Source organism: Pteropus alecto, unplaced genomic scaffold, assembly GCF_000325575.1.
Source record: "Pteropus alecto unplaced genomic scaffold, ASM32557v1 scaffold39, whole genome shotgun sequence".
Classification (NCBI taxonomy): domain Eukaryota; kingdom Metazoa; phylum Chordata; class Mammalia; order Chiroptera; family Pteropodidae; genus Pteropus; species Pteropus alecto.
In genome coordinates, this window is record NW_006443568.1 from 13819977 (window position 1) to 13832706 (window position 12730).

Here is a 12730-nt window from a genome sequence, read left to right on the forward strand (position 1 = left end):
GAACTTAGCAATCCTAAGTCAAGGATTGCCAGATAAAATCCTGTTGACTTTGAATTTAGCCATTGATTTAACCACTATCAACATTATAGATATACGTCTAATTATAGCCAGTTCATACTTATACTAAAATGTTATTTGCTCTTCACCTAACATTGAAATTTAACTGCACATATGTGAAACATATTTATATGAAAAATGATTCATTGTATATCCGGAATTCAATTTAACTGAGTGTCATGTATTTTTATTTGCTAAATGTGACAATCCTAGTAAAAGGCCCTCCTTTGTTTTGTTTTATTTTACTTCCTTTTCCCTTGCCCTTCATTTTCCATTTCCTCCTCTATTCTTCCCCATTGCAAGCACCTGAATTGATTTTATTTACTATAAGTCCATCCGATTTACCTTTCATTTATTTACTTTGATATATACATACATTTGAAACTGTATCATATTATGTTTTTAAATTCACACAAATGAAATTGTACTATAAAGCTCATTCTGTTCTTACTCGTTTCCTCAACACTTTCTTCTTGAAATCCATTCTTGTTGCTACGTGCAAATCTGGATCATTAGCTCCGAATTCTATATAATATTTCACTGAGTGAATAGATCATGTTTTACCTACAGTCTCTCAATGGTAGACACCTAGGCAGCTTCTACCTCCAGGTTCTGCAAACAAGTTCTGGGTCATCTCGTATACACATTTGATGGGTGTCAATTCAGTCTTGTAATTATTTGCATTTCTCTGGTTATGTTACAGACATGAGTGAGAGAGGAGGGGCGCATTCTTAGGAATGGAGTAGTTGGTTCATAGGGTATTCACATGTGTGAAATTCAAAATATTTAATAACCATCAAGAGGCAGGCACTGCCCACTCAGAACTAGCACTGCCCATTAGCCATATTGGTACCCACAAACTGAATAACTGCCTTGCATATCTATAAATATAGTTTCATTCATGCCACTAGAGTTGCTCAGGAACTGCTCTGCCAGTATACATTCCCAAGACGATGCATGAACACCTTCCTTTTTTCCACATGTTGTCACCATTTGAAACTATAACTTTTAATTTTTGCTAATTTGATAGGTGTTGAGTCACTCTCACCATTGTACTTATTTGTATTTGTCTGGTTATTAGCAAGGCTGAACGTTTCTTCGTATATTTTTTAGCCATTTGGGTTTCCCTTTCCTTCCATAAATTGCCTGTTCGTATCTTTTGTCCATTTTTCTGTTGGGTTTCCCCTCTTTTTTCCTGCAGCTACATAGACGTTCTTGTGTAGTCTAGAATAATGCTGTTTAATAGAAATATAATGTGAGTCCCACATGTAATAAAAATTTTTTAACAGCTGCATTAAGAAGGTAAGAGAAAGAGGTAAAATTAACTTTGACAATGTATTTTATTTAATCCAATATAGCAAAAATAATATTATTTCAACATGTAATCAATAAAAAATTATGGAGCTATATTACATTCCCTTGTGTATGCTAAGTCTTTGAAATCTCATATGTATTTTACACTAAAAGCATATTTTAACTTGTACTAGACATACACAAAGTGCTCAATAACCACATGTGGCTAGTGGTATATTGAACCGTGCAGGCCTATAATCCAGATTCTACATAATAATCCCATATTTGTTTAGGTGGAATATATCTTCTTCTGGTCCACCCAACTGTTAACTTTGTTTATGGTAAAAAAAAATGTTAATTTATATGTAGCTAAGTCCACTATTTTTTTTCCTAAAATTTATGTTTCAGTCTATACCCATGCCTAAGTGTCCAAGATACAATCTTACACTGTTCTTTTATTAGCTTTATAGTTTTTATCTTTTGTAGATAGGTCTCAAGTCCATTGGAGAATTTTTTTTTCATATTGTAGGAAGTAGAGATTCAACTTTTTTAATAGAGTGAGCTGGTTTCCCCAATGCCATCTACTAAATAATGTCTTTTCTCCACTTACTTGTGAAGCCACTTCTACCATATGTCAACATCCCATATATACAGTCTGTTTCTGAGCTTTCTATTCTGATACTTAATCATCACCATAATCCTTGGGGGGAGGGGGTTATATGATAATTAAATTGCAGAGAATTTGGGTAAATGCACCAAAGTCACTAAATAGCAACTGTTGAGGTTACAATTTGAACCTGGGTATATCTGATTCTGTGCCAGTTAGGATTGTATTTGGCTCCATGTAACAGAAGCCAGACTGCAGTGGCTAGAAGAGATTTATTTTTCTCATTTACCAGGAATTCTGGAGATCGACTATCCACTAGAGGTATAGTAGCTCCATGAAGCCTCCAAGGATCCAGGAGCCTTCCGTCTTTTTGATCAGCCGTATTAACATGTAGCTTTTTGGGTCTGGTCAAGGACATTGCGCAGGTAATTCTCTCCTCTCTTTCCTACAATATCATTCTTTTGCTCTCTTCTGGATCATTTCTAGCAGCATAAAAACATCTATTTTTTTTTTCACCTTAAAGAAAACAAACTTATCTTGACTCTACTTCCCCAGCCAGTTGCCATCCTGTTTGTTTACTCTTCCTTGAACAAAATTCTTTGAAAGAGTCATCTATAGTCTCTGTCCTGGTTTCTTTTCTCTTATTCTCCCCCCACCCCCACCCCCGCCACCCTCACATTTTATTACAAAAATTTTAAAAATACTGTACAGTTGAAAGAAGTTTATGGTGAACACCTGTATATCCACTACCTGGATTCTACCATCAATATTCTATTATACTTGCTTTATCACATATCTAACTATCTATCCATGACTCTATTCATCCATCAATCCATCTAATTTTTAAACATTTCAAAGTAAATATTAGCTATTTACTACTGTAGCTATCAGTACAGTTCCTATAAATACTTTAGGATGATATTATTACTTAATGTAGAATATTTGTTTATAATTTTTTTCTTTTGTGGCAAAATGTACATCCAACGTTTGTCCATATTTTAGGTATGCACTCCTCTTTCAAACCTGCTTGAATCAAGCTTTCATTTTCACCATTCTCCCAGTGACCTCTTTGTTGCTAAATCCAATGGGGAATCTCTAGTTTTTAATTTACCCATCCAACACAAGCAGCATCCCTCCCTCTCATTTAACTTTCAGAACGCTATCTTTTTCTCTTATCTCACTAGTCACTTCTGTATTGATCTTCCTTATCTCCCTGATCGATTCCTGTGGGAGGATCCCAGGGCTCAGGCTTTGGTCCTCCATCTGTACCCACGTCCTTGGGAATCTCATCCATCTCATGGAACCTGATCCATCACCCAGATGCTGACAGCTCGCAGAGAGAGAAGCAAACTTGTCCTAGATCACCCAGCCAGGACCACAATCTCACAGTCTCAATGCTCAACACCAAGGGGTTAAACCTCATTGGGTGCCAGACACTTTACATACCTTTCTTGTTTAACTTTTAAGAATGATATGTGCACAGAATTTAGATACTCTTCATTCCATGGCACTAGTAACTGTCTATAAAGGTAGGATTGAGAGATAAAATTCAGGACAGCCAGTTGAATTTGAACTTCACATAAACACTAATTAATACTTATACTAAAAAATTATTCATCACTTACTTGCATTTTTATTTGCTAGATCTTACAATCTTGCCTGACTCCAAAGCCCTTAGAGTACGTTTAGCCATAGAGCATGGAAAGATTTTGATATTAGGTTCACTTCCTAATTTGGCCACTTACAGACTCTATGATCTTGATAAGTTTTATAACCCCTCTGAGCTACCAAGAGGTATAGTAAGAATTAATTGAAGAAAATAGGAAAAAAGCTTCCAGGACAGTACTCGACAGGTAGTTGACACACAAAAATTGGCAATTATTATTATTATTTGCTAAGAATAACGCTTTTTCTCAGGCCCTTGTCTTGGTCCCAAAAGCATAAATGTGAATCTTGGAAGAGTAAGTTGGACATGTGTGTTTGACTTGCACAACCTAAGCACACACTTCACCCTATCACCCACTACAGCCAGACATATTCAAACCGATAAGCAGAATGTGGGTTTTGGCACATGTGGCAGGCATTGCTAGATGCCTACCAAAAGTAGATCTAGGAACAACTGAACAACCCTAGTGATTTTTCCTGTGATTAGGGACAAGGCTGAGGCAAGGCTACAAACCTGGACTTCACTCTGCGATGGAAATGAAGCTTCTCAAGATCTCTGTGTAGAGGAGGGCAGCTTGATTGCTAGTGAGATGACCTCATGCTACTTTTATGAAAGAGAAAAGAAAAATCAAGGTCGATGGAGAGAAGAGAGAGAGAAGGCAGATGGAACTCTTTTCCAGAGAAAATGCTAACGCTCAAGGATTGCCAGAGGTGGCCATGAACTTGCTGTCCAGTGTGGTTCAGAGGAAAACACAAAAGCATAAGAGCAGGTCTGGAGGAGAACACAGAACTGACAGAGAGGCTACCTCTGTAGAGGGGATGGAATTAGGGCCATGGAGGGGGTGGTAAAGGTGGTCAGGGAGAAGTTAGACTTACTTGTAGTGCATTAAATTTCAGGATGGGTATATATTCATGCGATGCTTATATAATTAAAATTAATGTTTAATAGAGAAAAGACGTGAGATTTGGAGTTGTAAGTTCTGGACTTAAGACTTGCCTTTTCTATTTGGAGACATTCAGACATCATTTATAGAGCAACTATTATATGCCAAAGAGTATGCCAGGCACCAACGGTACAAATAAAAATGTCCTAAAATTTACGATCATAACTTAACTTGTCTGAATCTCAACTTACTTGTCTCTACAATGGGTATGATGATTTCTACTTCATGGAGTTGTCAAGACTATTAAATGAAAGTATAGAAATATGCTTCTGTTCATAAAACACTGCACAAGTATACTATACAAGAAGTCAAGTAATTATAATAAAAGACCATGGAATTGTAGTTGGGGAAAGTGGCATGAGGACATTAAGGGATGAGGGGCCATGAAACAGTGAAAGGGGCACCGGAGGTTCCAGGGTCTGTCAGAGTTTGGATACTAAAGAGAGTGAGCTAGAAAGACAGGGCTAGGTAGAGAATCGGATGCATGAAATTGATATCGTGGCTTATTGGTAAAAACAAAACATGGTCAGAGGAGTGAGAGGCTGAGGTTGGGTAGAGGTCAAGATCACTGGAGGAGGGATGATCAAGGAACTGAGAGGCCTGAGGCTTGGAAGGATCAGCCACCCATATATTGCAAACATCACGAATTTAGATCAGAGTCAGGAAAAAACACAACAGTGAGCCAGGATCCCAGATCACTGGGAAGCGAGGAGGAATGATTCAGAAGTCAGCTGGAAACAGGGACAATGAGGGGCAGCAGAGTGTTAAATCTGATGACAGGAGGTTCGAAGCTAAGGGAATGGAGAAAGAAGGGTTTGTACGCAGCGATAAGCAGCAAGGAGGACCCCGGCCCCAGCTCCAGGCCCAGCAGTACAAGGGCCGTGGGAGGAAATACAGCCACCACTCGAGAGGACAGCAGGAACAGCAGTGACCTGAAGGGGAGCCAGGTTCCTGTTAGAGCACGCGGGTAAAAGAAACTTCCAGAAAAGAAGTCGAGATATGGAGATTTTTTGCCAATAACTGACCATGAACTCGAGAGAGCACAGTGGCAGTTTTTCGGAGACGGGGAGGGGTGAGAGAAAGGGATCGAATAGGGCATGATAGAGCCTTTTGGAGATTTAGCGAGCCCAAGGCGAGGGGTGACCTGGGAATCTGGAGTCCTGGTGGTTACTGGCAACACCGGAGTAAAGGACCTCATGAGATGAGTCCTGGGGCTCCAGGCAGACGGTGGCGGTGAGGAGCTAGTGTGGGGTGTAGGAAAGGCTGGGCGTTTGGTGCTTTCTCTTTGCCCCTGAGGGCACATGTTCATGCCTTGTGGGCAAAAGAGGAATCTCACTCAGCGCTTGTTCAAGAGCCAGACGCCCTCGGATTGCGTCCTGGTTGCCCCTTACTTGCCGTGTAATTCCATTTAACCTTTCTGTGACTTACTTTTCTCACCATAAAGTAGAAATAATATCTATCTCCTAGGTGTGTTGTGAGGACTAAATGACTAATCCATGAAAGCATTCAACGAATGTTAGCTCTTGTGAGAGCCACATGGTCAAGCCTTACCTAAAGCCAAACCATCTCTGGACTTCTCAGTCGCATGAGCCAAGAAATGCCCTTTTCGTGGCCTAGGCTAGCTCGAGATGAGTTTTCTGACTCATAATCAAAAGATTCATGGCACAGACACTCTTTTGATCTCCATTAGGTAGATGAGGAAACTAAGAATCGGAGAAGTTAAGTTAGTTGCTCAAAGACGCACAGCTCAGATCTGAACACAGGTCTGTCGGACCTGCCAGTCTGCTCGAACACAGCCTTCTCAACACCGATTCAAAGCCCAAATACCCATGACCCTCTACTATTTCTAGTCAAGTGTCTTCCCTCCAGCGAGACTCTGCAAAGGTCAGCACTGGACATTTTTGGAGAAAGAGGGGCTGGTTTGACAGCCTCCTGACCTTAGGCTAATCACCCTGTGGCATAATTTAATGGGTCACAGGTCATGTTTGGGAGGACCATTTTCACATGGTCCAGTGGTCCAGATCTCAGGTCTGTGCTCCCTGAAACGTGGTGAGCAGTGGACAGGAAAGAGGTGTTCTCACATAGGTACATGCTGTCTCCAAGCCTCCAGCATCCAGGACGGCATGAGTCAGAGGAGACGAGAGCCCAGGGGTTTGATTTTGAGAGAGGGATGCCAGGCTACACGCCCACACTCTCCACCCCGACCTCTGCCTTCTGTCTTATATTTACCAATTCTTTCTCTATTATCCTTTCTTCATTTCGTTTTTTCTCTTTTTCCTATATCTCCTCTTTCCACAAATATTTTGGAATCATTTGCAAAAAATATATACAAGCGATATATAAGTATAAAGATCAAATAGCAGACATCAGGACTAGGTAAACCATAAACTAGGGTGACAAGTATAGACTAAGAGAATGGTGATGGACTGCAGCACGATATACCAAATGTGGCATTTCATAGTTGCTATGGTCGAGCTTCCTGGTAGCCAAAGCAAAAATGGGCGACAGTTAATTATGTGGCTAGGACTATATAAATAATGTGCACAGACGCAATCCGCAATCTGCCTTCAGAAGAAACAAAGCTTTTTCCAGCACTTAGCTCTCCATCAAAACTTTTCACATATGTATGCAGGTGACGCTGTGTACCTTTAGTGTCCTCTGAATAAAGCCAACAAAATAGCACCCACATACAAGCCTTGAGAGCCTTTAGAAAGCAGAGTCAAATGTAAGTTTTTAATGTTTTAACTTGATCCAATAGCATTTCTCAAACTCTTAGAACCCCAGAGTTATATGCGGCATTAATAACTTCTGTAAAAAAAAAAAAAAAAAAAAAGGGGTTCAATAGGCAGATAAACACGAGATAGAAATCAGAATTAAACAAAATCGAGAGGTTTTTTTAATTACAGATTACCAAGAGCTTTTAACACTACAGCCCCTGTGACTCTCTAAGCTCAATGGGACCCTCCTCTCCATCCGCCCCCAATTTTTTCAAGCTAGAGACCATATTTAAGATGTGTGGACCAAAGTTTGAAAACTGCTGATCTAGAGGAATGTCTGAGTTAAATCCCTCCAAATAGAAGTTGTCTCAAACAGGCATTTTGTAGAGTTGGCCCTCTGATGTTAAGGCAATGGCGTCTGACATGGCCAGGACTTCGGGGCTTCTGATACTCTTGTGATGAAATAAGAAAGCCTCTTCCTCCAACTCCTCTTTCCTAGGACTCACATCCTTAGTCCAAACAACTAGAGGACATGGAAAAGAGATTACAGAGGGTGAAAATGAGAACCTCTCACAAGCTGTGAGATGCTCCATCTCCATCAAGTTGAGGCCTGGTTCACACCCCTGGGGGCCTGGGCCAAATGCCAAGGTAGGGTTCCCTGTGCCCACTGGCTTAGCCGCATGGACCTGAAGGAGCAGTTAAGAGAATGGAGTCTCAAAGACATGCTAGATGTGTCCCAGGAGATGATCAGAAGTAGGTCGAGGAAGAGTTCCAAGTGGAAATCTGAATTAGAACTGGCCAAAGAGGGACAGGGAAGTCACTTTAGAGGCTGCAGTGGCAAATGGGTCTAGACCCTAGAATCATTCCAAATTCAAAAAAATATGGCCTCCCTTAGGGATTCATTATCTGGTTTCTATGACCTCAGGAGTAGATGCACTTTGATAAATCTAAGTCAGATGAAAGTGGTTTCATCTACTGCTCATCAGCCGATAGTTCCAAACTTCACGGCTTAAATCAGGTTAATAAACAACTCGGCAGAGATCCAAGTCTGAGACCTAAACTACCAGATGCTCCTCAACTAAAAAGGCAGACAGAGAAGATAATGCACAGATTGCAACTTTACAAAGGCAATATATGAAAAGCACATGTCCAAGGATGCTCATCTCAGGACCATTAATAATGGTGGAAAATGGAAAAAAAACTCAACATTATACTCTTGGGATTAACTAAAATATGGTACATTCGTATGACAAAACACCACACAACCTTCAGGAATGATTTGAAGTATATTTATTAATATGCAAAACAGATGTATGATAAACTATTGAGTAAAAACACACATTACCAAAACATAAATAGCAGAGTCCTATCTTCATGGAAGAAAACACGTTTGCATAAATATACACCGAAAGAAGTCTAAAGGGACATATCAGAATCAGAACTGGTTCTCTGTGGGCTCTGAGATTGTGATTACTGGTGTTTTTTTCTTATGTTCACCAGTAATTCCTTTTTTCCTTGTTTTATAATAAGCATGGATTTTTTTTTTTTTTTACATAATTATTTTTAAAAAGCAGAAAAAGAAAACCAAGTGCAGTTTCCGGTTGCTGCCTGAGGCACTCACATTCTCTCTTGCATCATCTCCTCCTCTCCATACTTGATCTTCATTAGCCTGTTTTCATTTTGGTTCCAAATCCCCTTCCTCTGTCTCCCCCACCAATCCATCTTCAGACACACAGATGCTTCGAGGGGGATGGAGGCTTAGCCAGCTGGGTTCTGAGAAGCACAGAGGCAGGAATTCTGGAATAGGAGTCTGAGCTACGACACCAGCCAGCCTGCGGGGGAGAGAGGGTGATGGGGTGTTTGGCTGCCACACGGCTCTCTGTGGCCACTACATGTGGAGTGAGGGTGGGTTGGTCAAGATCAGAGGCCAGATGTGAATCTGATAGTTCAATGCCATGACGTCACTGCTCCTCACTCCTTCCAATGAACTTCATATGGGGCCTAAAACTCAGATCAGACCTGTCTTTGCAGGGCGTGGGTCTGTGCTTATCTGCATGGTGAGATTTCCCAGGTGGTTCATCTCAAGAGAACTGTCTCTGGTTTCCCCACCTGCAGCTGAAATTCTAACCCCACTTCAGGCTGTGACTCTCAAACTCTTTATCACCCCTGGGGTATTTAAAGTCACAGGATGGAAGAAATTGCACTTCGAAGGGGAAAAACATGTTTTTCTGAGAACTAATGGGTTCATATTTCTACGGCAATTCAGAAAATAGATATGTTTTATTTGGAGATTTGGAAGGACTCTAAGTTTTCAAATTCTGATATTACAGTGAGCACAAATATAACACAGAGTAGAATGAGAAAGCTAAACGAACTTAACATTTTAAGTCTCCAGAGACATTTTACACTTCCCCTGGGAGAGATCTGCTTCAGGCGATGCTCCAGATCGTGCCCACCACATGCACTTCTCTTTAAGAAGCACTGGCGGAACAGATCACCAAAGTGTTTTATCTCCAAGTCCCTAGAAGAGATCAATTACATCGAGGTCAATTACAAAGCAAAGTGCATAAATTACTGAGCCAACCCTGAGCAGGTTTGGATGGACGTAGGGGGTTAAGTAATCTCCCATAATTTCCTACAGTGTTATTGTCTCCATGTTATCAAATTTAAAAACTGAGCCTCAATGAAGTGGAAATGACTCGCCTAAGGTCACCCAGCTAGTAAAGTGACAGGAACTAGATTTCCAACTATAAAGTCAGTGCAGATGATAGTTAAGCAGAGGCAACTTTAAGAAACAAAGTGGTTCCCAAACCAAGATTGTAGGATGGGGACAACATGAAGGAACACACTGTTAAAAACCGTCATTTCTCAGGGAATGGAACTTTCTTCAAAGGAACTCTCATGTTCTACTTTTTATAGTTCAGTAACATTGAGTGGTTATAACCAATATATTTTTCTTAATGCTGGTTGCCCAACAACATCGAAAGGTTATTCTTTAGGTACTAACCCCAATAACTTCTCTTGATCTGATTTCACCCTCACTCAGCTACCTTCTTAATTCCCATAGAGCTGGCTAGCAGAGAGAGAGAGGACTCTGGCCCAGGTGACATCACTGTCATCCACCTGAATTTCTGTTCCTCATTATAAATGAATGCAGCTCAACAAATTTTTTCTCCTCTTCTCAACAATTCCCAGGGTCCAGCAAACAGAAAGGAGCATTATATATGCAAGTCAGAGCCGTGAAAAGAAACAGAATCCTCTTTAGCATAGTAACACACAAGCATTAGTCCACTCTTGGCCATGTACAGCCTAATTGTCAGTTCAATGTTTGACCCTGTCTCAGACAGCAAGTAAAGGCTTCTTATCTATTTCTGTGTTACTGTTTCTCTTGCAAGAAGCAGAAATCCAACTCGTGCTGGCTTAAGAATAAAAATTAGGGTGGATTTTGTAGCTTAATATAACTTAAAAAGCCAAAAATAGAGCTCCAACTTCAGGCACGATTGGATACAGGCATTTGATTAATGTCATCAGGCCTTTTTCTGACTCTTTTCTCAACTTTCTGTTGTGCTGACCTTACTCTCAGGCAAATTCTTTGCACACAGCTGTCCTTGCCTCTCCAGAGTTCTTTTTTCTAGTTTGGAACCAAGCAGTAGAGAAATTTCTCATTAGTTCCATCAGAAGTCCCAGAAGTGAATCTCATTGGCTTGGCTTAGATCACTTGCCTATGTCTGAATACACTGATTGGTCTGCCCTAAATCATATCACCTCTCCCTTCTACAGAGCTGGGAACCACACAGAACGACTGGGGAGCAGTGGATGTCCAAAGGGAAAATAGGTCACTATAGAAGTAAAAACTTGAGATGGGGAGGAAACAGATGCCCAACACTAGATCTGAGGCCCCCTTCAGCTTGATCTGGGGGAAAAACAGAATGGAAAAAAATAACTCATTGTCAAGCTGAAGGCTGACGAGAAGAGACATGATAGTCAGGGTAGGGGCGGGGAATCAGATTTCAGGACAGAGGAACTCAGGGGAGGGTGGAGCAGGAGGGCAGTGCCTGCCCCTGAGAGCTGAATCAGGAGACCTAGACTCTGCGTGGATCTGAACAGGTGACATGAGCAGGATCATGTCCGAGGGAGTGGATTGTGCCACCCCACCCTCTGACGTTCAGGGCGAGGTATTGTGCCATGATGCTTATATATCTGTCGTTTTCACATGAGTCCTGTTAGCAATGACCTCTACATCAACTGACAAGATTAAGTTCCTGGACCCAAGAAGCTGAGAACTCGACCTTGGACGCTGGTAGATTTTTACAAGGTCCTACCCCATGGAAGGCCACTTGGCGGGCAGCCAGCAGGCCTGCCTTGACCACACCCTGCCTTTGCTTTGAGGCCCCCAGTGCTGTCCTTACAGTGCTGTGCCAGGTTTTTGTGAGACCACAGATAAGAACCCTGGCACGGGGCTTCCTCAGAGGGGGCCAAACAAATGGCAGCTGTTCTTATTACTGTTGGATGCGCATGTGACTAGCACACAACTAACGATACCTATTATTAGGTATGCGAAGCTCACAAAGGGTACCAATAAGATGCTTGAGAATCGGTAACTGTTAATACAACTAACTGTTGTAAATTCAGAGGAACCTACTGCAGTAGCTGATGCTAATTACTACTCAGAATACTTTCCCATCGCTTCTCTCTTTGTCACCAGGCCACCCGCTTGCAAATGTGCTCAAAGCACAAACTTGTTTCCCCACTGATCCTGGCTTGGCTTGGCTTAGATCACATGCCTATGTCTGAATACACTGATTGGTCTGCCCTAAATCATATCATCTCTCCCTTCTACAGAGCTGGGAACCACACAGAACGACTGGGGAGCAGGTTTTATCTGAGCCCCCCACCCCCGTGGTTGTCTTTCTCAAAGTGAGGTCCCCCAGTCTAACCTGTGTTAGAAACGTGATGGTATTCGTTAACTAGGCAGATTCTTAGATCCCATCCAAGCTTGCTAAATCTCAGTCTCTGGATTTGGGGCCGAAGGACCTGAATTTTAAAAGGCTCCGGGGGTGGTGAAAATTCTAATGCACCCCAAAGCTCACAAGGGAGGCACCTGCCCCAACAGGAAAATCCTGATTTGCTCGTAGGCCCCGCCCACGTTGGCCCTTCTATCAGGTAATTCAAAGTCTGCAGGCCTGTGGGTTACTGATTAACCCTAGGTTTCCAGAAGAGAAATAATAATGACTAAAGGGACAACATAAGCCCAGAGACAAACTGAGCAGACCTGAGAAAGTGGTGCCAGATGGCTGTTGTCACCACACATCTGACAAGAAGGAAAAGAAGGCTTGATACGCCCAGCCTAAGTTCAGACTACATCCAGGTGCCAGCGACACCAGCCGATACTCCTTGTCATTGCCAAGGCCCTGAGCTGCCACGTCCTGCTGACTCCCATGCCCAGA

The 12730-nt window shown here is 41.8% G+C and overlaps 1 long non-coding RNA gene across 1 annotated transcript in view; it reads left to right on the forward strand.

Moving 5' to 3' along the window:
* Positions 1-4731, forward strand: part of LOC112472937 — a 7226-nt gene extending 2495 nt beyond the window's left edge. Inside the window, exons 3-4 of the long non-coding RNA XR_003043840.1 lie at positions 2250-2382; positions 4110-4731. This is a non-coding gene — a long non-coding RNA (uncharacterized LOC112472937). The remainder of the gene's footprint in view (positions 1-2249; positions 2383-4109) is intronic.
* Positions 4732-12730: the final 7999 nt, after the last annotated feature.